This window comes from Pteropus alecto, unplaced genomic scaffold (assembly GCF_000325575.1).
Source record: "Pteropus alecto unplaced genomic scaffold, ASM32557v1 scaffold189, whole genome shotgun sequence".
NCBI classification, from domain to species: domain Eukaryota; kingdom Metazoa; phylum Chordata; class Mammalia; order Chiroptera; family Pteropodidae; genus Pteropus; species Pteropus alecto.
The window spans coordinates 1,088,946-1,110,529 of NW_006442117.1; the positions used below are offsets into that span (position 1 = coordinate 1,088,946).

The 21,584-nt window shown below is 55.4% G+C and overlaps 1 protein-coding gene across 1 annotated transcript in view; it reads right to left on the reverse strand.

The window, feature by feature from the left end:
* Nucleotides 1-21,584, reverse strand: part of SIPA1L2 (signal induced proliferation associated 1 like 2) — a 137,978-nt gene that overhangs the window by 87,527 nt on the left and 28,867 nt on the right. The window contains exon 2 of the mRNA XM_025039060.1: nucleotides 17,456-17,680. The gene's annotated coding sequence lies outside the window, so the exon portion shown is untranslated. The remainder of the gene's footprint in view (nucleotides 1-17,455; nucleotides 17,681-21,584) is intronic.

A 21,584-nucleotide genomic window follows, 5' to 3' on the forward strand; every position in this document is an offset into this window, starting at 1 on the left:
TGGGAGGACAGGAGTGGGGAGGGGCCTGAGCCACACAGGTGGACAGGAGAGGGGCGGGGCCTGAGCCACACAGGTGGACAGGAGCAGGGAGATGCTCCCATCGTGGAGACCAGAAGACGGGGCCTGGGAGCAAGGCTGGCACATCCACGGAGCGGCAAGGACACGGGGCTGGGCTGGAAAGGGAGCAGGGCCCCGAACACGAGGCTTTCTATTCTGGAAGGTTCTGAGCGGAGGAGTGAGGAGACCTGACGCGGGTTTTAACAGCTGCCTTGTCCGCTGCAGTAAGCACAGCTGCTGGTGGGCAAAGGTGGAAGGAGGGACGGTGGAAAGGCCACTGCCACGACCAGGCCAGAGAGGGTGATGGGGGTGGCACTGGCCGGTGGCAGCGAAGGTGGGAGAAGGGACAGGCCCTCGATGGCTGAACCTGGATTCAGATGGAAAGGCGGGAGGGGCAGCACGAGCTGATCAAGGGGCTGAGTGGGACGGGGCAGCAGGACGGGTCATGGGTGACATGACCAGGAAAGACAAAGGTGACCCGTAGTGATGGAGGCGGCAGCAGGAGCACCCCGTTTAGGGTCAAACGCGTATGCGAAACGCCAGGAGCACCGTCTGAGCGGGATAAATGCTAAGAGTGACGTTTTGCTGTCGTCTCCACTCCAGCCCCGACCCCGGTCCTGCAGCTCACGCCAATCACACCTCGCGGAGCCTCAGGGCTGTGAGGTGTGTGCACTTCACTGGGGCACGCGACACAGCCTGCCCTGCCTCGCATTTCCACGCCGTCCTCATGGCGGGGGGTGGGGGGGAATGTAAAGTAAACTCGGGTCAAAAGTCCTTTACACGCTTCTGGAGGGCGGCGAAGCACATACCGTAACACGCGTTACAGTGAACTGCCATGTCCGGGGAACCAGAGTTTAGATTTGGAAAGAGAGATTCTGAGATGCAGCTGCTCTGTGATCCAATCTGAGCGAACACCCGGACTCCCACGGGAGAAAAACAATGCGACCCAAACCCAGACTCCAAGTCCGCGTACAGAACGCAGGTGTGGCGGGCAATGGGGCTGCCATTCCCTGCGGGGGACGCTGAGGGGACCTCGGAAGTCAGGTCCCCTGAGAACGGGACAGGCTGGCGTCGGGACGGACCCTGCTGCCGGCTGCAGCCCTTGCCTGTCATTAGCTACGCCCAGGTACGGCCTGTTGGATTTTGAATACAAGATTCCAGCACTGGCGGGGGTGGGTCGGGGTCCCCAGAGGCCTGCCTCTGGACCGACGTCAGGCCACTTGCTAGAAAACTAGCGAGGATGAGGTTTTAAGTCAGGGCAGGTGTCCTGGGGTCAGAAGTCACTCTAAAAATATGAGAGGAAACAGGCAGAGCGTTGGTTAAATCAGAGGACAAAGCTGGGGTACATACAGACGTCCAAGGCGGGCACAAAGGAGAGAAAAGATGTCACAAACACACTCCGCCGGGCCCAGCCATGCAGCAAAGTCGCACACCCCCACGCAAGGAACAGCAGACTGCAGCTCAGAGGCACCTGAGGGTCATCTCAAGTCCAACTCTGTGTCGAGCGGCAGAGCAAGAATCAGCACCAAGTCTGCCTGGCCGCACCTGAGTCCATGCTCTTGCCATCAAAACGTGTCAGACGCAGAAAAACGGAAAGGAATTCACGCTCGTGGACCGCAAGACTCAGTATTGTTAAGATACCAACTCCACCCAAAGCGATTACAGACCCGAGCGAACCCTACCAAGATCCCAGTGCCGTGCTTTGCGGAAACAAACATCCTTCCTAACGTCTGCATGGACTCTCGAGGGGCCTCGAAGAGCCAGAGAGCCTCTGAAACAAGAACAGGGCTGGAGGCCCCTCCCGCCTCCGATTTCAAACCTACTACGAAGCCACAGAAATCATGAGAGCGAGGTAAGTGCTGGTTTAAGACAGGCCGGCTGTTCAGCGTCGCGAGCCCGGAAACGAAGCCCGTGTCTGGTCAAGTGACCTGTGACAAGGCTGCCACGGCTATTCGAGGGGGACGGGATGGTCTTTTCGACAGATGGGGCCGGGACCAGGGACATCCAGGTGCCAAAGAAAGAATGAAGTTGGGTCCCTCATGCCGCATATAAAAATTAACTCAAACAGATCAAATGCATCTAAAGGTTAGAGCTAAAACTATAAAATTCATCGAAGAAAACATAAGGCAAAAGCTTCGTGAGACTGAGTTTGGCAACGATTTATTGGATATGACCCCAAAGGCACAGGCAACAAAAGCAAAAACAGGTAAGTTGAACTTCATCAGAAGCAAAAACTTGTCTGCATCGAAGGACGCTGGCGACAGAGGGGCGTGACAAGCAACCCGCGGGGTGGCTGGAAAATACCTGCGCGCCCCGTGCCTGACGAGGGGACCTCGGACGCGCCCAGTGCTCCCACTGGCCCGCGGCGCCGGCACTGGATGTGTCACCACGGAGGTCCCTGCCGGTCCAGCGAGGCAGTCACGTGCTGCGTCTCCTGGGAGACTCCCGTGCTGCGTTACATCCAGCCACTCGAGGGACCACCGTCACCGTGCTCGCCCGACGCCGGCCTCGGCCCCATAGCTCGAGCGATCTCCCCGTATCTGAGCAGTATATGAAAATGAATGAGTTGCACAGGGCACCTGTTAGGCTTTGACGAATGAATGAATCGGTGGTAACTGGCTTTATACTCAGAATCTAAAGTGGCGATTTACACTCATCGGTATACTACAATGTGACAGGACAGGTGACTTCCACTAAGAACATCAGGCTTTGATCCTATAGTAATGAATAAGGACAGTTCCCGATCACCAGACCCCAAGCAGGAGGCTTTGGTTCCACCAGTCCAAAGAAAGATAAAAGAGAATCTAATAAATGGTTGAAACACCCAGGAGCTAAGACCCAAGTGTGCCAGAGAGAACACGCTCAGAGCCTGCGGAACACCTACGACATGTGTTTAAAGCTGTCACGACTTCAAGTCTCTCTACACGTCTACTGTTTAATCTAATTTTCCCTCATAAATGTTTGGCTTCAGCTCAAATGGAATCAACATTTCCATTATAAATCTCTATTTACACATTTGCCTAGTTTGACTGTAAAACATCCTTAGTCTGATACATGACAAAAGCAGAAGCCAGAATTGTAATGCTTTTCACTGGCAAAACAGTTTTGTTACAAAACCAGAATCACAGTTTTCTGGGAGCCAAATGTCTAGAAGTTAGTCGAAGCAAAATGAAAAATAAAATTCTGTAGAATATTCTTCAGTTACAAATTTTCCCCCAGACTCAGAAAGAACTGTCTGGTTTCTTTTTATCATTATATTACTAATATTAATTGCTACCCATGGGAGCACATCATATTCAGTTTTGCCTGTGGAACGTGGACACACACCACACGACCTCAGGCCGGTCACTCGCGTGCCTAGTAGGATGGCGGTGTGCCATTTTTTCAGCAAGTGACTTTGTGACGTGTGCATCATAAATGTTGAAAAGCAACAATAACAATTATATTAGTCGTTTTTAGCAGGGCTACTGATTTTATACATATTAAAACCAAAAAAAGTGAGACATGCTCCACATGAGACTTCCCGTTCAGTCAGTCACAAATGCTGGCATCTCGCGTGACTTTCTCTTTAGGGACACGCTCCGTAGCTAAAGCAGAAGAGACCTGGGGCCCTCACACCCCGGCGCCTGACAGGAGCCAAGGCCGAGGACACGCACGAACTGCTGGGCAGAGCTGCTGAGGACCGGGGGGGGGCGCCTGGTGAGACACGCCTGAGACTGAGAAGTGGGAGCTGGAAGGGGTGGGAACAGCACAGTGTCACCCCAGAACCACGTCCCATCAGCCTCTGCCTGCGATGCTGCCCGCCAGCGTCTTAACGTACGTGGAGGGTTTTCGTATACAAAAGGCTCTTTGAGGAGAACAGGAGAATCCGATTTAACACCCAGGAGCTCACGGATGCTCAAGGCCGCGTTCTGGTCCTGAGGGAAACAAACAGACTCTCCCCTCTCCTGTTACTGCTCGTGAGGGGCCGCCGTCCTGCGACGCTGCTCCAAGCAGTCTGAGCCAGATGTGACGGCCCAGGGTCTGGAGGAAAAAGTCAAACCTAAGAGCAATCAGGCTACAAAACGAATAAGCCACTCAATCAAACTGAAAGCCAGCCCACACACCAATAAAAATCCGTAGGCGGACTGGGAAAACAGTTATCAAAAAGTACATAACAAAATAATAGATAAATACGTAAATAAATGAAACCTGCAAGTTCTAAGTTTGCAAGTTCCTTGTTCCCTCAAAACCACAATATCCCCGTGAATAACTTCACTTTAAGATAAATAAATAAATAAGCTGTTCTGTCTGAAAATACCTCAGACGACGACAGGAGTGACAGTTGAGGTGACACAGACTGAAACGTTAAAAACCAAGTTTTCGTGTGTCCAAACATATGGGAAATCTAATGGCTTAAGACGTTTATGTTTCAAAGACTCCGATTTAGTTTAATTAACTGTGTCTTAGTTTGGCATTACTGAGCATTTTGTAGTTATAGAATGTCTTAGTTCTTAGAACAAATCCTGTTTTTGATCAACAGAATTAAAAAATATTCATATGCACACAAGTCCATAACTAACCAGTAGTATAACAGCCACACTCTAGAGTGACTTACGAAGAACTAAAGTAGCAATTCATCCTTCTACGGAGTTCCCGCTCCGTACAGAAGTCTCCTGACTTATAATGGGGTGGCCCGATAAGTCAAAAATATCAAGTCAAAAATGCATTTAATCACTTAACCTACTGAACCAGAGCCTGGCCCGACCCACCTTAGACCTGTTCAGACACGCAATTACCGAGCGTGGCCCGCTAAGTCGAGGAGCGTCTGTGCATCCTAAAATTCACAGATCCAAAACCTGAAGCAGCAAGTGACACTTAAAAGTTTTCCTCACTTGAAATTTCCTGAAACGCGAATTCTGTGCCCACCACCTTGTTTCCCATGAGATACGGAGTCACGACGGCTGATAAGCACAGCGTGACCGTGGAGCCGGACGCGGCGAGAATCACAGGTCACCTCTCACGGGCCATGTGACCTGGGCAGGCGGCCTGAGCTCTGTGGGTCTCGGCCTCCTTCCTGTAAAATGGGGGCGACGATAGGACCCACCGCCGGGACCGCTGGGCGGACGGAACGCGTGATGCAGGTGGCCGGGGCCAGCGCTGCTCAGTGCGGTGAGTCCCACAGCTGCGCTGTCCCCAGGGACCCTCACCCCCGCCCACCAGGCGAGTGTCTCTACCCCTAACGAAGACGGTTTACGCTCGTCCGTCACTTACTCACTCAAGGCACCCTGAAATGACAAGAGCGTTCTGGGCACAACCCTTTTTGTCATTGCCAACACGGAAGCTCTCTGTGACAGCCTCCCAGAGAAATCCTACCCTCCAGCCAGTGGCTGAAGGCTGGGTTCAAACTCTCATTAACCTCATTAACCTGTTAAGTATAAACAGCAAAAAAGTCCGGGAAATTTGCGGGGTGGCAGCACAAAGCGCAGGTGGCTCCGCTCCCCTGCCAGGCAGGAACGGGGCCGTCTGCTGTCGCCGCTGGGCACACCTGTCTGCTGAGGGTGGAGGGGGACGGACGGGCCCGTCACGCAGGGGACGCGGGGCTGGGCGGCGGCGAGGCCTCACCTGACAGACTCCTGTGCCCTGCTCAAAGGCGGCGGGGGCAATAAGGACCCCGGGAGAGGGTCACGCCGAGAGCGAGCCCCAGGGCGAGAACGCCAGGCGCCTCGGCGACGTCCAGCTCTTCCAAAGCCACCGCGTGGGGGCGCGTCTCCGTGCGGCACCGACGCCCTTCCAGAAGGCCCGCAAACGCGGGCCCCACATGCACAAGCTGCATCCCCGCCAGCGGGCGTCTGGTCTTGCTGGCTGCGGGCTGACGCGACAGAGAGGACCGCTATACAGCATGCCGTCACCTTTAAGAGCCTTTACTTTCTCAGGTTCTGCTCTGTACATCTGTAAATCTCCTATGTTCACAGACCCCAGTGAGGGCACACACCCGCACACCCGCACACCCGCACACACACACAGGCACACACGCACAAGCGCACACGCATGCACACACGCACAAGCGCACACGCGCACATGCACACACATGCACACGCATGCGCACACACAGAGGCACGCACATGCGCACACACGCACCACTAAGAAGACAAGAAAAACTATTTTTAGAACTTTGCGGCCATGGATGGTACGTGGGCGCTGCCCGAACTCCCAGTGGACGGCTCAGACTGCCCCTGACTGCAGGACCGTGGGTCCCCCAAGAAGGAGACAGTGGACGAGCTGACCCCCCGCTGAGGAAGGGAAATCTCACACTGGCGTCGAATCCGCACGGGCGCGGAACACGTGTCCCCTCTGCTCTGTCCCCGCTCCGACTGGCTAATGGAGCTTCCTGGGGTGCGTCCTAAAACTGCTTTCGTCATCGGCGCCGTGCGGGTCTCAAAGGTCCATCCGCGGCACCCCAGAACGAGGACGCCCCTCCTGTCGAGCGAACAGGAAGTCCGCTCTGTGCACCCCCAGTTGGCAGTGTCCAGCACCCATCTGGGTGGCCGTCAGCGTCACGGCTGAGTAACGGCTGAACCCCTCAGGCCGAGCCGACAGATGTAGCCTGGGGGGCGGGGGGGTCTACCTGTGAGTCACCTGTGGCTTTTGGGGACCGCTGACAGATGTAGCCTGGGGGGGAGGGTCTACCTGTGAGTCACCTATGGCTTTTGGAGATCGCCGACTCCTTTGGCGGGGACAGGGGACAGGGGACAGGGGGTGGTCAAAGGGCTGAGTCCTCCCCGGGACTTCCGAGTGTGAGAAATCTCAGGTGTAGGATCCAGAAAGGTCAGGCCGGAATATTCGAAAGCACTTGCCCCTCCTCCTGTCCACTCCGTCCAGGGCCAAGAGCACTCGAGAGTTTCCTCGGCGAGGAGCCAAGCCCTGAAGGCGCCTCCACACAGAGTAGCGGGGCGGAGGCTCCTGTGGGAGGAAACCTTCCCGTCCATGCTGGAGCCCAGAGCAGACGCCAGAACCCAGTCCCTGCCTTCGACGCCGCCTAAAACCTGTGCGGCGTCACAGCAGAGGGTCTGGTGGCCTGTGCGAGCATAACTGGAAGGCTGAGGTGAAGCAGTTCGGTCACTGTATCCCCCCGCCCCCCGCCTTCTAGAAGCAGAGCCTCGGGGTTCCCAGTGCCCCCGGGGGCGCAGCACCTGGGGCCGGGAGCCTGAGGACACTATCCCATCGGAAGGCCCCAGTGACCTGGGAACTCGTTCCTGTGAGCTTGATTCTGCTGGTTTCTGAATTAACTGGTTAAGAATTAGCAAAACCCTTACTTGTGTGCAGACCGGAAGTCCCCAGCAGAGGGGCGGGCCATTCTCCGAGTCCCTGCGCCCGAGCCGGCCGGCCTGGCACGCACCATCAGAGGAAGCAGCACAGCCCGGGGCCCGGGTCACGCTGCCGGTCCCACGGGGCCGGGCTTCCTTCCTCTCTGAGTTACAAGGGCAAATCGAAAGCACCAGCTAGGAAAGCCAAGGCCACCCTCCCGGGAGCCTCTGTCCACGCCTTCGTCTGTGCAGCCTCACCAGGCGCACCTGCTCCCTTCCCAAGGACAGAGCCCGCAATGCGCCAGGAGGGGAAGTTCAAGGACCCGGGCCAGCCAGGGGTGTCTCCAGCAAGTTACGGAAGCGTCAGCAGAAGGAAGGAAGGAAGGGAGGGAGGGAGGAGGACGAGCAGCCTGGGCAGAAACGGCGGAGGGAGGGGACAGACGGACGGGGAGGAGGGACCGGGGTCCATCTGGTGCTGGGCGGTGATGAAGCTGGTATCAGGCCAGAACACCATCAGCAACCGTCGTGGCCTTCACCGGGGCTGGCCATCGGCACCCCTGGGCACCCGACATCCTACCAGGTTCTCAAGAGTTCCTTTTGCTCTGGTTTCCCATTTGTGAATAATTTATTGTTTTTAACTAGAGAAACGAAAATACATTTGAAAATAATGAAGAGGTAGAACCCTTAACGGTACGTTTTATGGGTTTTCCGCATTCTAAGGTCCAAGTGCCAATGAGGTCTTCTTTAAGAAAAGAGATCGAATGTTGACTTTTTCCTCCTAAAATTTCAGATTTATTGACACTGAACAAGTCCTAACTTATCTTCTTGCCAATATCTGCATCTATGAGTTAAGACGTTAAATCAATGCAATAAACTTACACAATAAAAGCGCTCAGTTAAGTTTGAACTTCATTCCTCGTCAACTTTATCTGCTTGTTGGAGGCTTTTAACGGATATTTTAACAATTTTAGCCTTCTCAGGAACCCAGCTGTCAGCACTCTCACTATGAGCTGTCCCCAGGGGCACTCTGCACAAGGGGACCCCATGTGCAGGACCCCCAGGCAAGCACGCCCCAAGGGCAAACGGCCAGGGAGAATGTCAGGTCTTCAGCGGAGCCTGACATCTCTCCTCCTCCGGACGTCCTGTTAGGACACCCACCCAAACAGGAGACACCAAACACTTGTTTCTTTTTCTCCATCACACACATCTGACCCAAAAATGTCCTCCGACTATTTGGCGCTTGTAGTTAAGGCAGTAATAAGTTACCACGACGACGAGCACTAACAGCGCCGGACCGCTACCACCTGCTTACGCGACCTGGGGGGTCTCTGGGCCGGGACCAGAGGAAAGCGACACCGGCACGCGGAGATCCTGCAGCCAGCGTCTGGCTCGGTCTCTGGCTGCGGGCGCAGCTGCACCTGTGCGGACCCGAAAACATGGGCGCTTCATCGACCAGGAGTCATTCCTGCCCGGGAGGTCCGGGTGCATGCGATTCACTGCGCCCAGAGGACACCCCGAAACACGTCTCCTTACACGCTGCGGAATCGCTCCGTCCCAACGTTCTCGGATGCCCCCGACGCCCATCGTAAACACAGTGTGGGAGCAGCCCTCAGCACCCCGAAGCCTTCCGTCCCCTCCCTCTGCCAGAGAAAACGCAGACTCCTCAGCCCAGCGATCAGGGACCCTGTGCAGCGTGACCCCGCCCCGCCTCGTGTCTGTGTCCCAGAGGTCCGGGGCCAAGCGGCCCGAGGGATGGAGGAGGAAGATGCAGCGACCTCAGGTCTGCACTCACGTCGTCTGGTTTAACTCTCACCCGATCCAGCGCCATAAGCAGTAACGTCATTTGCAGATGAAGAAACAGACTCCGCCCAGCTGCAGAAAACGTAGCTGAGACCCCATGACCAGGAACGATGGGGCAGGGGTGTGGTGGCCCGGGGACCCCGCCTCACCTCCGGGAAGCCGGCAGAGCCCAAGGGGAATAACTCAGGTCGTGTGCTCACACGTACTCCTCCCAAGCGTGTGCACACAGCCTGGGCTGTGAACGGAACATGCCGTGTGTGTGCACACTGCTACCTGCACGGGACGAAAACCAGGCTTTGCCACCTCCGAATTCCCTCAGCTACAGCAAAACAGCTAGGATTTCCAAGAATCTTCCAGAAGCGATTTTAAGTAAACGCTATCGATCCGTGCGCCTCCAGGAGGCTCGCCCCGTGCTCGCAGAGTCCCTCCCTGTGCGGTGGCTCTGTCCACCGCCAGCAGCCGCAGGGTCTCCCGAAGGAAAGCCTGTGGTCAGGTGACCAGGTGACGAGAACGGACAGACACAGAGCAAAGCCACGACAGCCACCTTCTGTTTCACCTCAGGTCTATTCAGTGATAGAAAAATATATCGTGTACAAACATAATTTGAATGATTTCCTGAAAATTTTCCTGTCGTGCTATAAAGAATCGGTACTTGGGAAGCCTGGGACGTCTTACACTGCCGTTCACACTTTCATAAGGAACGTCGTACGTGTGGGGAAACGCACACACGTACATAGAAAAGCACACGCATGCATGTATGTCGCCCCCGACGCAAACCTTCCTGTGTCCCAATACAGAAATTAAACTTTTATCCTTCTGTTCATGGAACAGGCACTGGACCCTTCCATGTTCCAGGACGACTTGGGACATAGGGAATGTTTCATACGATGTAACGGTTGTAATATAAAAGTGCTTATGTGACAATAATAACCTGAACGTCTCAAAAACTACATCTACCCTAACATACCCGAAACAGTTAAGAAATGTGATGTTAAGAAAACACACAAGCCTGCTGGGGGCATCCCTGCCTATTTCTCTGTCAAATACGAGGTCCGGAATAACAGTACCAGGTCTCCTTAGAGGAAAAGAGGAATAAGCACCAGAATGTGCCAAAAACACTCTCACGGCGCTCTCGCCGCAATCAGAAAAGCCCCCAGGACAGACCCCCTTTCTCTCGGGCAGGCAGGCGCTCCCCATAAGTGGGCGCGAAGCCCACTGCTCTGAGCTGCGCACAGGAGGCTCCTTACAGGAGTCATCGGCACTTTGGGAAACGGGACGGGCCCAGCCACGCTGTCTGCTCCTGCTCGCCCCTTTCCCTCCTGAGAGAAATCAGCCACGTTAAGGAGCTGGACTTGAGACAAAGCGTTAAAATTACAAGAAGCCTGACAGCGACGTGCCAGCAGATGATCCTGATGAGGGGACTCGGGAATTCTCAGAGCGTGAACTGTGACGAACAAAGCTCCCTGTCACATAACACTGAAAAGATGCAACGCGTCTTTCACGTGGACTTGAATTTGGTCCCGAAACCATGTACGTTTGGTGACGATCTTATTTCTAACTTCTTATACACCTTTCTTATTTATTTTTGATATGTGATTTCAATTTTTAAATCAAAGCACTTGGCTCAAATGCGTAACAGGCTATGTCGGAGCTAAATGCCCTAGAAGAGCCATGGCTGGCTTTTTTTTTTAAATTATGAAAGTAATCTACTTATCTTTTAAAAATATGGGAAAAGACAGAAAATGAATAATTAGACATGATATTACTACCCCTACAGGAGCTGTGATTTTTATCTATTTCTTCCAGCTCTTGTCCTTGGATTATTCTCCCTGGCAAAAAAAAACTGAAAAAAAAAAAAACATTAATGGCTTTTGAGAATTGTTTTTTAAAAAAATTCAAACTGTCCAGAAAATGAAAAAACTTTTCTCAACTATTATTAAGAGTTTGACATATACGTGGCCTTCCAGTTTTTTAATTCACATATAACTATTTAAGTGTTTATAATTTAACAGTAATGAAATTACACCGTACTATAAATACCATACTGTTCTAAAACCTACTTTTTAAATTACTATATCGATGACTTCTTTCCCATCCGTAAATAAAGATCTGTATCACCCCTTTCAATTAGAAGTGCTTGCTGGCTTCCTTCAAGAGCTACGGTTGTAAAGTAAACGTGCTAGACCACACTTCAGAACGTGAGTTATTTACAGACCGAGCAGAAGCATCATTCTTCCTTTCTCCTGGCGTCTCTGATATGAGCGCAATCAGCAACCACGCTGGCATCACACTGGAAACCGTACCTCTGTTCAGAATACCCCGATCACAGAGAGCAACAAGCCACCTTCATCTTCCAGCAGACACAGGGCCGTGTTTAAATCCTGAGCCTAATGGAAGCTAGAGTGATTCAGACACACGAAATGCATAAAAAGACTAGAAAAATGCATTTTGCGTTTTCCAGGCTATGGCCAGCTGGATACAGAACATAACCTTGCTTTTCCGTGTAAAAATATCCCTTTCGTCTTTTTAAAAAAAAAATCTCGGCTCTTAATAAAAGACTTTTCTACTGCCCTGAGAAAAGAGGAATGAAAACCCTAAAAGGCCACTGTTCTGAGGGCACCGTCACTGTCATTGTCATCCGCTTTTCAAAAGGGTTTTACGGCCCGCTCCTCCTTCGTAAGAGTCAACCGCGGTACGGACCTCCCGCCTCACCTCATAAAAGATGCCACAGGAAGCCTGCCCAGCCAGCAGCCACTGGCACAGACTGCTGAGACCCGGGGCCGGGGGCCAGCGCCCGGCTCTGCAGGCCTGAGGAGCCCCCCTTCTTTGTCGTAAGGGCCCCCTGCGAACGTGTCTGGTCTCACGCTGCCACCCTTTCAACTCGCTTTCCACTCTCCCCGCGTCTTTTTCTAATTATTCCCATGTGGAGAGACTGTAAGCAAAACCCGCACGGTCGTGGTCAAGTACAAAGGTTAAAACCCGAGCGTGTCAGAGCCCGGCCGTCAGGAGGGGGTTGCTGAGAACGCCGAACAGGCCAAGCGGCATGAGGAGTCTTAGGAACGGTTGACCTCTGACCCGCGATTGCGACAGACGTGGTGGGTGACGAGAGCTTCCGCTGTCTGGGAAATTCACTGCAGTGGGACGCTTTCTTCCCACTGGTGACAGCCAGTGAGGACCCGCTACGGGCCTGCAGTTCTGGGGGCTTGAGGCACAACTACGGGAAGAAAGACTAAGCTTTGTATTTAATCGGAAAATCTGCTAATCGAACATACATTTCAAGGTTAAACATACGAAAATAAAAGTTAACGTTACTACTCTTCTCGACCACTTTGATTCTATTTCTGTGTCCCTAGCTCAGGACGTCACTGCTGCCTTGGTGGCAGCAGGGAGGAAGGAGGGCTCTCAGGCCCTGTCAAGCCCAGACGCACAGGTGAGGACACGCGGCTGTGACGCTGTCTTCCCTCGTCCTGTGCAGGACCGGAGGCGAGCGGCCGAGAGGCCCACGGGCGCGGCCCCCCGCTGTCTGGGAGACGGACGTGGGGTTTTCCTGATCCGCAGCTGCCCCTCTCGCTTTGGAGTTTTCGCTGCATAAAATATTTGTTAATAACGCCACGTCGTCAGCGGACCAAACGGCATCTTGCTGGATTCACAAGAGCGAGCATCGCTCAAAAGACCATCTGTCTCAGAGCTCAGCAGAAGGTCTGAGAAGCGCGACCCGGTGACGAGCGTCTGGTCACACTGCACCCGGCCGGACCCCCACACTCCTCAGTGCCGGACCCCCACGCTCCTCAACACTGCACCCAACCGGACCCCACACTCCTCAGTGCTTTAGGTACGAGCATCTGGTCACACTGCGCCCAGCCGGACCCCCACACTTCTCAGTGCTTTAGGTATGAACGTCCTGATCCACTGCGCCCAGCCAGACCCCCACACTCCTCAGTGCCGGACCCCCACACTCCTCAACACTGCACCCAGCCGGACCCCACACTCCCCAGCCGGACCCCACACTCCCAAGCCCGACCCCACACTCCTCAACACTGCACTCAGCTGGACCCCACACTCCTCAGTGCTTTAGGGACGAACGTCCTGATCCACTGTGCCCAGCCGGACCCCCATACTCCTCAGTGCTTTCCCAGCCGGACCCCCACACTCCTCAGTGCTTTAGGTACGAGCATCTGGTCACACTGCACCCAGCCGGACCCCCATACTCCTCAGTGCTTTAGGTACGAGCGTCCTGACCCGGCCGTGCCCCACGGTCACACTTAATTACTATGCCGCTTCGGGGTACTTTTACCTTCTCTATTTTCAACCCAATACGAGGATGGCTGTCCCTCGAGCCACCAGGACTGGCACTCACAGGAAGCTGTGCAGCCCCCGCCCCCACTTCCCCTTAGACAAGGAAGGATCCTGACAGCAGCAGTATTTTCATCCAGGAAGGCAGCTGAGCACTATTACATGAATCCGAGAAACATCTGGAAAAGCAGCTGACCCCGGCTTTCTGCGCATCAGCAGCCACCAGGCCGTTAATGAACCAGGAGCGGCAGCGGGGCGCCTGACACCCTGTCTCCATAACGCAGGGAGGTGACAGGGACGCCAGGGAGGCGTATAGGTCAAAGCGGACAGACACTAAGACACCGTTCAGAATACTGTGAAAAGGAAACGCTGATCGAGCCTCCGGGCACCTGTGTGACGGAGAGCGTGCTGTCGAGGGGCCCGACGCAGCACGGCGGGGGACACAGGCGAAGCGGGACTGGAGCGAGGACCTGGGAGAGGAGCGGCCTGCGTGAGCCTCCCCCACCCTCCCGGTGCGGCTGGATGGCCCCCGCCCCCGCCGAGCCCGTCCTCGCCCGTGAGGGACACGGGACGTGGCGGGGCTGGCAGGAGCTCAACCGAGATGCCGCGCTGCGTGGGTTTGGGGTCTGGTGGGCACCCGAAAAGGCGAGCACGAAATCGGTTCTCCTCTCCCTCTCGCCTTGAAAGTTCTGCTCTGATCGGCCCCAGAACCCGTCCTTCCGCACGCACGACACGAAGGGTTTGGCGTGTGGCACCACGGACGCCCGGGGCGCTGGCGAGCGGAGCGCGGACCCCGGAGCCCGCGGACCCCGGAGCCTGTGCACCCCGGCCGGCGAGGCAGCCGCACTCACAGCCAGCGCTGCAGGGGTGCGGAGGGAGGAGAGGAGGTCACAGTGGGGGAGTCGGTGCCGCTCCGAGCTGCGCGAGAGGAGGGCAGGGCGCCCGGACGGAGGACGAGGGACAGATGGGCGCGCCTGGAGCAGCGCCTCACGCTGCGGCGCGGCACGGGGCACGGAACGGCAAGAGCTGCGGAGACGCGTCGTTTAGGTCGCAGTGTCGAGAGCCAGGCCGGGGAATTGTAACTTCACTCAGCCCGGCGCCTGACGGAGCGTGAGCGGTGACTGAACGTGGGCGTCATCCACGACGGCGACACGCCCACGTCCGCGCGCGCAGCACCACGCTGCCCTTGGCTCTTTCCGGTGTCACGTTGACGCTGTGACAGCCGCGGCTCTCCCTGACTCGTGGGGCCACCATCTGACACGGACGCGGCGGGCAGCAAGCGCGTGGCGGGTAAAGCAGCTCCGAGCGTGGGTCAGCGCCGCACACCCGGCGGCCGGGGAGAAAACGGGAGAACGAGGAGGGGAAGAGACAGGCCCGGCGGAGAGCAAGATGGGCTCCTGTCCTCCGCACCACTCACGGGGACACGCGGAGGTGGCCCTTGTCTCAGGCCCGCCCAGGGTGCAGACAGAGGGGGATTCCACAGCCTGCTGTGTTCACCCTCTTCCCCCTCCGGGCACCCATTCGACATTTCCCTCCCCTATAAAACGTGCGCTCCGACCCTCCTCCACTACAGAACTCATCGGGAAGCGTAGCTGGCCCCGGACGCTGCGAGCTCGGTCTCAGTTATGAGCCTGAATTCCCAGCGACAAGCACATTTATGGACGCTGCGAGCTCGGTCTGTTATGAGCCTGAATTCCCAGCGACAAGCACATTTACATCCTCCACGGGGCTGGAGCCGTCAGTGAGGGGCCACTGAGAACTTGCTGCCCGAGGTCACGCGGGCACCGACAGAGGTCACAGTCTGGTAATCCGCGTTCATGCTGTCATTCCATCGTTCGTCAGGCAGCTACCAGGTGGCCAGGGCCCGCGGCTCGTGGTGGAAGATACGCCACACGTGGGCCCCGACTTCAGGAAACTACAGTCCACCCCGGAAGGCAAGGCTGACCATCTTCCCATAACGCGGGGCTCAAGTTCATCTCGAAGAAAAGAGTCGTGCTTCCCAGAACAACTAGTAAGGACCAAAATGGATAAATTCCAATTAGAAATTTCTGTCTTGACCTCCTGCCTGTTGTTAAAATGACTTATGCAGTCGTCAGTGGAAGCCAGAGAAGGAACAGCAAGGTCTCGGTCAGACAGAAGGCGGTCTGGTCTGGACAAGGCTCCCGCAGGAAGGGATCGGGTAAGGGGCCGTGTACAGAAGGGATTAGAGAAGAAGCATTTACATTTCGAGTCCTATTTTTAACACGCTTACTTTGACCCAACCCCTCAAACACCACAGCCTGCCACAGGAAAACAAACCCCAAAAGCCGTTTCCCTAATGCTTCCTCAGGAGACCGCGCTACACGTGTGATGCACACACATCCTGACCCTGCGCACACGTGGCCGTGTTTTCTTTCTGGAAACGTGATCTGCATCCAGCCGCGTGCAGGCTGCACCCTGGCCTTGCAGCTGTCGCTGGTGAGCTGGATGCTGTCACCCGCATTCCACGGGCTTTGTCGGTTCAATTTTAGCTAATGGGCTAAAACGGTCCCGTTATTTTTATTAAAGTAATACAGAAATAACTTCCAATAATGAATGTCTCAGCCGCGGCCCGCACACCATACACGTGTGTCTATAATTAACACAATCAAATGTTCCCTTTTTTCCTACTAAGCGTTTGGCTTCCTTCCTTATAACAAATAAGTTTAGCAAAGCTTAAGTTTACAAATTTATGTACATCGATTAGTCGATTCTGGCAGAGGCTTTTGCTTCCAAATCAGACACAACGCAAAGATCTGAACAACTTCTAGGCGCTACATCACAGCTCTAACCTCAGCAGCACTGAGAAAACCAGGGACGGCTTACGGAACAAACAAAATCACCCAGCGGGACATGCTCACCCTGCAATTCTGTGCCCCGCCCCGCCCAAAAGCAAACGGAAAAGGCTTTCAGACCCGGCGCTCCGCCTGCACGCGAGGGCGGGCCAGAGGGAAGCGGCAGCCCGTGGCACAGAGCGTGAAGGCGGCTGGACACGGTGACACTCTGCCTACCTGAGCTAACCCGGGGCGACAACCCGCTCTGATCCGTCACACGTCCAGCGCACCCAACGGGCGAGCGGGCCAGGCTCACGTCTCATCAGAGCGCCCGGACAGACGAGGCCAACGCCACAGGCCGCACAACCCCAAACCACGGCCACTCATAGGCTCGCCCAGACCTACGGAGCCCGAGACAAAGCTGCTGTGCCACACGGCCCGCCCTTTCCAAACCCCGAGGAGGCCCCCGACTGCTAAATGGAATCTGACCATCAGCGTAGGTGAGCGTAAAGGTCTGGCCCAGGGTACCAGCCGCACGGAGAATCTGCGGATTCGAAAAAGAACCAGCAGCCTGCTCGGCCTTTGGAAATTCCAGATAAATGCAAGATGAAAAGGACATGACAGCAGGAGATAGTGAGTCTACATTCTCGGGCCCAGAAATCGCGCGAGCATTTCTAAGGAAACCGTTCTGTGAACTCTTGTGACTTCTCCGTCATGGAAGTGCGGGGGAGGCGTGGCCCGCCCACCACAGCGGGTGAACGCTCGAGGGTCGTGACATAAAGAGCTTCTTCCCCAGCAGCCTGGACACGGCGGCAATGTCCTTGAATAGCATTCTGAAGTACAGACAAGCCAAAGTTAACCCAGGAGACTGTCGACATTCACGGATCACCTCCACTTGGTGACAGCCCCAGAATGGCAGACACCGGATTCCTCGGAGATGACATTCCAGCCAAAGATAGCACAAGCGCTGTCTGGAATGCTCGCCTCTGGGATGCAGGGCCACCGAGCTGCTCAAAGACATTTAACAGGAGACCAAAGCCGATCCTTCTGCCTGTTCGGAAAACTAACGGGGAAAACGGCACTAAGCTGAGTTTCCGTCACCGAGGGTTCTGCCGGCTGCCCCCGGACCCTCCAGTGTCCCCAGCGCCCGCCTCCTGCCGGAGCCCCAGGCTCTGCTGCTGCCGTCGCTTAAGCGAAATACCCAATAATTTCATTCCTCTCACCGACCTTTCAAAAAGCAAGACTGAACTCCGAAGGCCTTCTCCGCCCCCTTCGGTGACAAGGTGGGGCCACAGGGCAGTTCGACACGCAGGTGAAAGTAAGTTCTGTCGATGAGCTGCGAGGCCGCCTCCGCCGATGGGGACAGAGTCCCCGCGACTCAGAAGGCAGCTTCTACCGCTTCAGCTTCACCCCGATGTGGAGGCGCCAGGTGCGTCCGCGGCCGTGGAAGAACTAACAGAGACAGAGACGGGACACAGTCAGGGGGACCGGTCGTGGCAGCCGCTTCCCGTCACCCTGGAGCCTCTGGAACTGGGCGTCTTATCCCCCCCTCCCCCTACGAAAGGCGCAGAGAACAACACGGAGGGCCGAGTGGACCCCAGCGTCAGACGCAGGTCTGCAAAGAACAGATGAGACGCTTTACTCAGAAAAAGTGAAAGTATACTTTTTTAAAAAGTTCATTTCGTTTCATTGCATTTTTATACCCGGATGACAAAATCACGAGTACAGGAGAGAGGCCAGGAGAGACCCCAGCCAGCACGACGACAGCTCTGGGGCGGCAGTCAAGAGTGGGGAGACCCTACACCCGCCAGCGGAAACGCCCCCGTCCACCAGCGGCGAGAGGTGAGCGATCACCGAGGGCCCAGCTTGATCGGGTCCCGGGCTGGAGGAGGAGAGAGGCCGGCCCCGCACCGCGGCGGCCAGACCCGGGGCCGGCGACGGCGGGGACGTCTGCTGACCTGGTCTCGTTTACGCCCCACAGAACCAGGGGGACATGACACCAAATGCCTGCCAAGCGCCAGGCGCCGGGGAAGCGTCTACTTTACGTAAGACACCCCGGGACGCAGTTATCGGGGCTCGCAGGGCGTGGGCCGGTGTTTCACGCTCGTCGAGGGTCTCCAGAGGCCCTCTTGTCCCCCCACATGCGTGCCGTCACCCCCCTGGCTGTGCGGCACGTGAGGCCCGGCCCAGCGGTGGCTCTGACCGGGCGGTGCGCACCCACCGCCGGGCCCCGTCCACCGACCCCAGGCGCCGGGGCTGCTCCGTGCTCCCCATGGACATTTGCCCCCCGTGCCTTCCACGCACCCTCCCGCCTCTGGGCGGCCACTGCTCCGCCCTCTCCTGTTTCCGGCAGACGTCACCCAGCATCGCCACCACTTACTCACAGGCTCTCTTTCCCACTAGACAGAACCCAGAAATCAAAGAAATCCGCTCCCCATGTATTCTCTCTCCCTGCCTGACACGGACCCGACACAGCAACACGCAAAAAATAATGTCGCCTAAATGAAATACCACGGCCGCCCCCGGGGGAGCGTCGGCGGGCCGAGCCCCTGCGCAGCATGAGGTGCCACGGGCCCCCCTGGGATGTAAATCACACGCTTAAGCATCAGGCGGAGTGTTTTCAAATACACTATGATAGTCACATCGACGCAGCATGTTGGCATGGAGCGTACGCCAAAACAAAGAGACAGCCTCGATGGGAAAGGTGACAAGTCGCAACGGCACTGTCACACGGAGCCCCGCCTGGGCCGCCAGCTGCCGCGGGCTGTCCTCGAACCCCGCCTTCCCCAGGGAGCTGAGAAATAAGACAAAAACTTCAAGGAGCCCCGAGGCCTGTAAGATTTGACTGTATCCTAAATTAATGGCAAAATATAATTAAAGCGTTTCGGTCAGGGACTGGGGACATGGAAAGCGAGAATCCTGGAGCAAATTCTGGCACCGGGGAGAGGGAACCTCGGCCACCAGGCGGTCCCCTCCTGGGCCGTCCCTGCCCGTGCCCAGCGATTGCTCGGTTCGTCCCCTCCTGTGCCCAACTGAGAACTCGCCCTGCGGCCCTGAGACCCCGCCGGCTGTCAGGCCGAGAATGCGGGGCCGAGGTCGGATCCCAGGTCCCACGACCGTCACACTCATTTCTGTAAACGGCTAGGCAGACGTTTGTGTTACACACTCGGGTTAGTGAGCCTGGATGAGGCGACGCCGGCTCTCCCTCAGTGCACGGTCGCTATGTTCTGAATGCCAAATAACAAACCGTAGTTTGGACCAAACAGACGACAATTTACTCAGCAAGACACGCTGTCCTAGCATAAAAGTAAACTGTCGCCTCTCAGGGAACAAATGTCGTGGAAATAGTTCGGTTTCGCCAGCGCTAAATTAATATCGTGTCGGCAGGGCTGAGGTTAATTTCTACAAAATTCAATTTGCAAAAAACCAGCCCAAGGCTGCGCGATACGACACTCACTCGATGTGTTAATTTCACACTCTCGAGTCCTCATCACACACGCGGGTGGGGTCGGTGCGCGGAGTGGGGACAGCCCGAACCCGCCCACGACGCGGATGCGGCCTTCCAAGCAGACAGGGCACCAGACCCCGCCCCCCCGCCAGCCAATGGGAGAGGGAGGAATGTGCTAGAAACCAGCCAGGCCGAGTCAGTTATTCTCACCATGCTAGGCACCAAGGTCTCGTTTCATAAACCCTTTCTCCCGCATCTTCATACAGAAGGGACGCTTTCGATGTGGGCAAATAACACCAACTCAGCCAGGTCCAGCCCGCCTCACACGCACAGAGCGCCCCGAGCTCCACGGCCAAGGTCCCAAGCCTGGGAACTCACTGCAACCCTGCTCCAGCCGGCTCGGTGGTCCTGAAGAGAACTTGCCAGCGTCCGTAAACTAAGTACACTGAATGTTCTAGCACAAAAGCACTGTCTGTAAAGACGATGCAGAGAGATGTGCAACGTTAGAGCAGAGTGCTTCAGCACAGCTACCAAAACACACGTGCCGTATGTGCACAAGTGCGTAGCACAGCCACATACGCCTAGTCACAGGAAAAGAAGAAAAGAAAAAGTCTCCAAAAGTGTTATTGGTTATTATCTTTAGGTTCTGGGATGATTTTATTTTCTTCTATCTAAATATCATATTCGGACACAAATTACTTTCGACAGGGACATCCCTGTGAAGCCGAGAAGCCTTCGTGTGCAAACACCAACACCCTCCAGTTGCCAGGTAAGAGGAGATCTGTGTGTATCACAAGCGTAACTCGTTTACCGCATTTCACTTTACTGGACGGACTGCGTTTTTTACAAATCGGAGGCAAGACCATCCACTGGCAAAAGGCTTATGACTCTCTGAAAGCTCAGATGTTGGCTAGCATTGTTTAGCAATAAAGTATTTTTAACTAAGGTATTTATATTGTTTTTAGATACAACGCAACTGCACACTTAATGGACTGCAGTGTCGTGAAAACATAACTTTTACTTGCACCGGGAAAACAACAAACGCACGTGATCCGCTTCACTGTGACATTCGCTTTAGCATGGTGGCCTGGAACCGAGCTCCTGCTTAACTCGGGAATCGCTCGACTGTTAGCATGAGCTGCTGCGTTTACCCCAAAGGCGACTTCAGGGCAGGTATTAGGTGACTGCATCGGTCCAGCAGGAGAACGGAAGTTCTGGGGTTCAGGGACGGTGATACCTACGGGTCAGCAAATCAGTCTGGAAAACAAGCTTCCTTCCGGTGGGGTCCCCCAACCCGTTCCTGACTTTTTATCCCTCCTCATCTGCTACCTCCAAGACACCCAGAAATACTGGGCTTTCAGAGCCCACGAAAGAACTAGCTCAGAACAGAATTACAGAATTACACCTTAGCCAGGTCCGCTCGACCAGCAAAGAAACAGTTGGACTTATTACATTCTTCCTGTGATGATGGTGGCAGCTTCGTAACCAGCAGTTTCATGTTCCTGTCCATCAGATCGGCAGGACAGAGTCTCTTAACCACCTCCTGCCCCAAACCACATCCCAAACGAAGCAGTGAGTAAGAATCTATAATGTGGTCACTTAGCGATTTACTTAATCAAGTGAAAGAAGCCCCTGGATTCCCTGTCAACCGCGTGTCCTGCCGGTCTTTAATAAAACTCTTGGGAATACAAAATTTAACTCGGTCTTCCTTTTTGAATCATCTGCCTGCCGGGTCAGTGAGCACCACAGGTCCCTTTAAAGGGGCACAGTCCCTCGGACACAGGGAGGTGTCCGGCGATGGCTCAGTCTTCGTGGAAAGGAGGTTGCAGCTCTCGGTCAGGCTGGCCAGCAGGAAGGACCTCGAGCTCTCCCCAGCCTGTGTGTTGGTGGAGGGACAGCAGGGAGCAG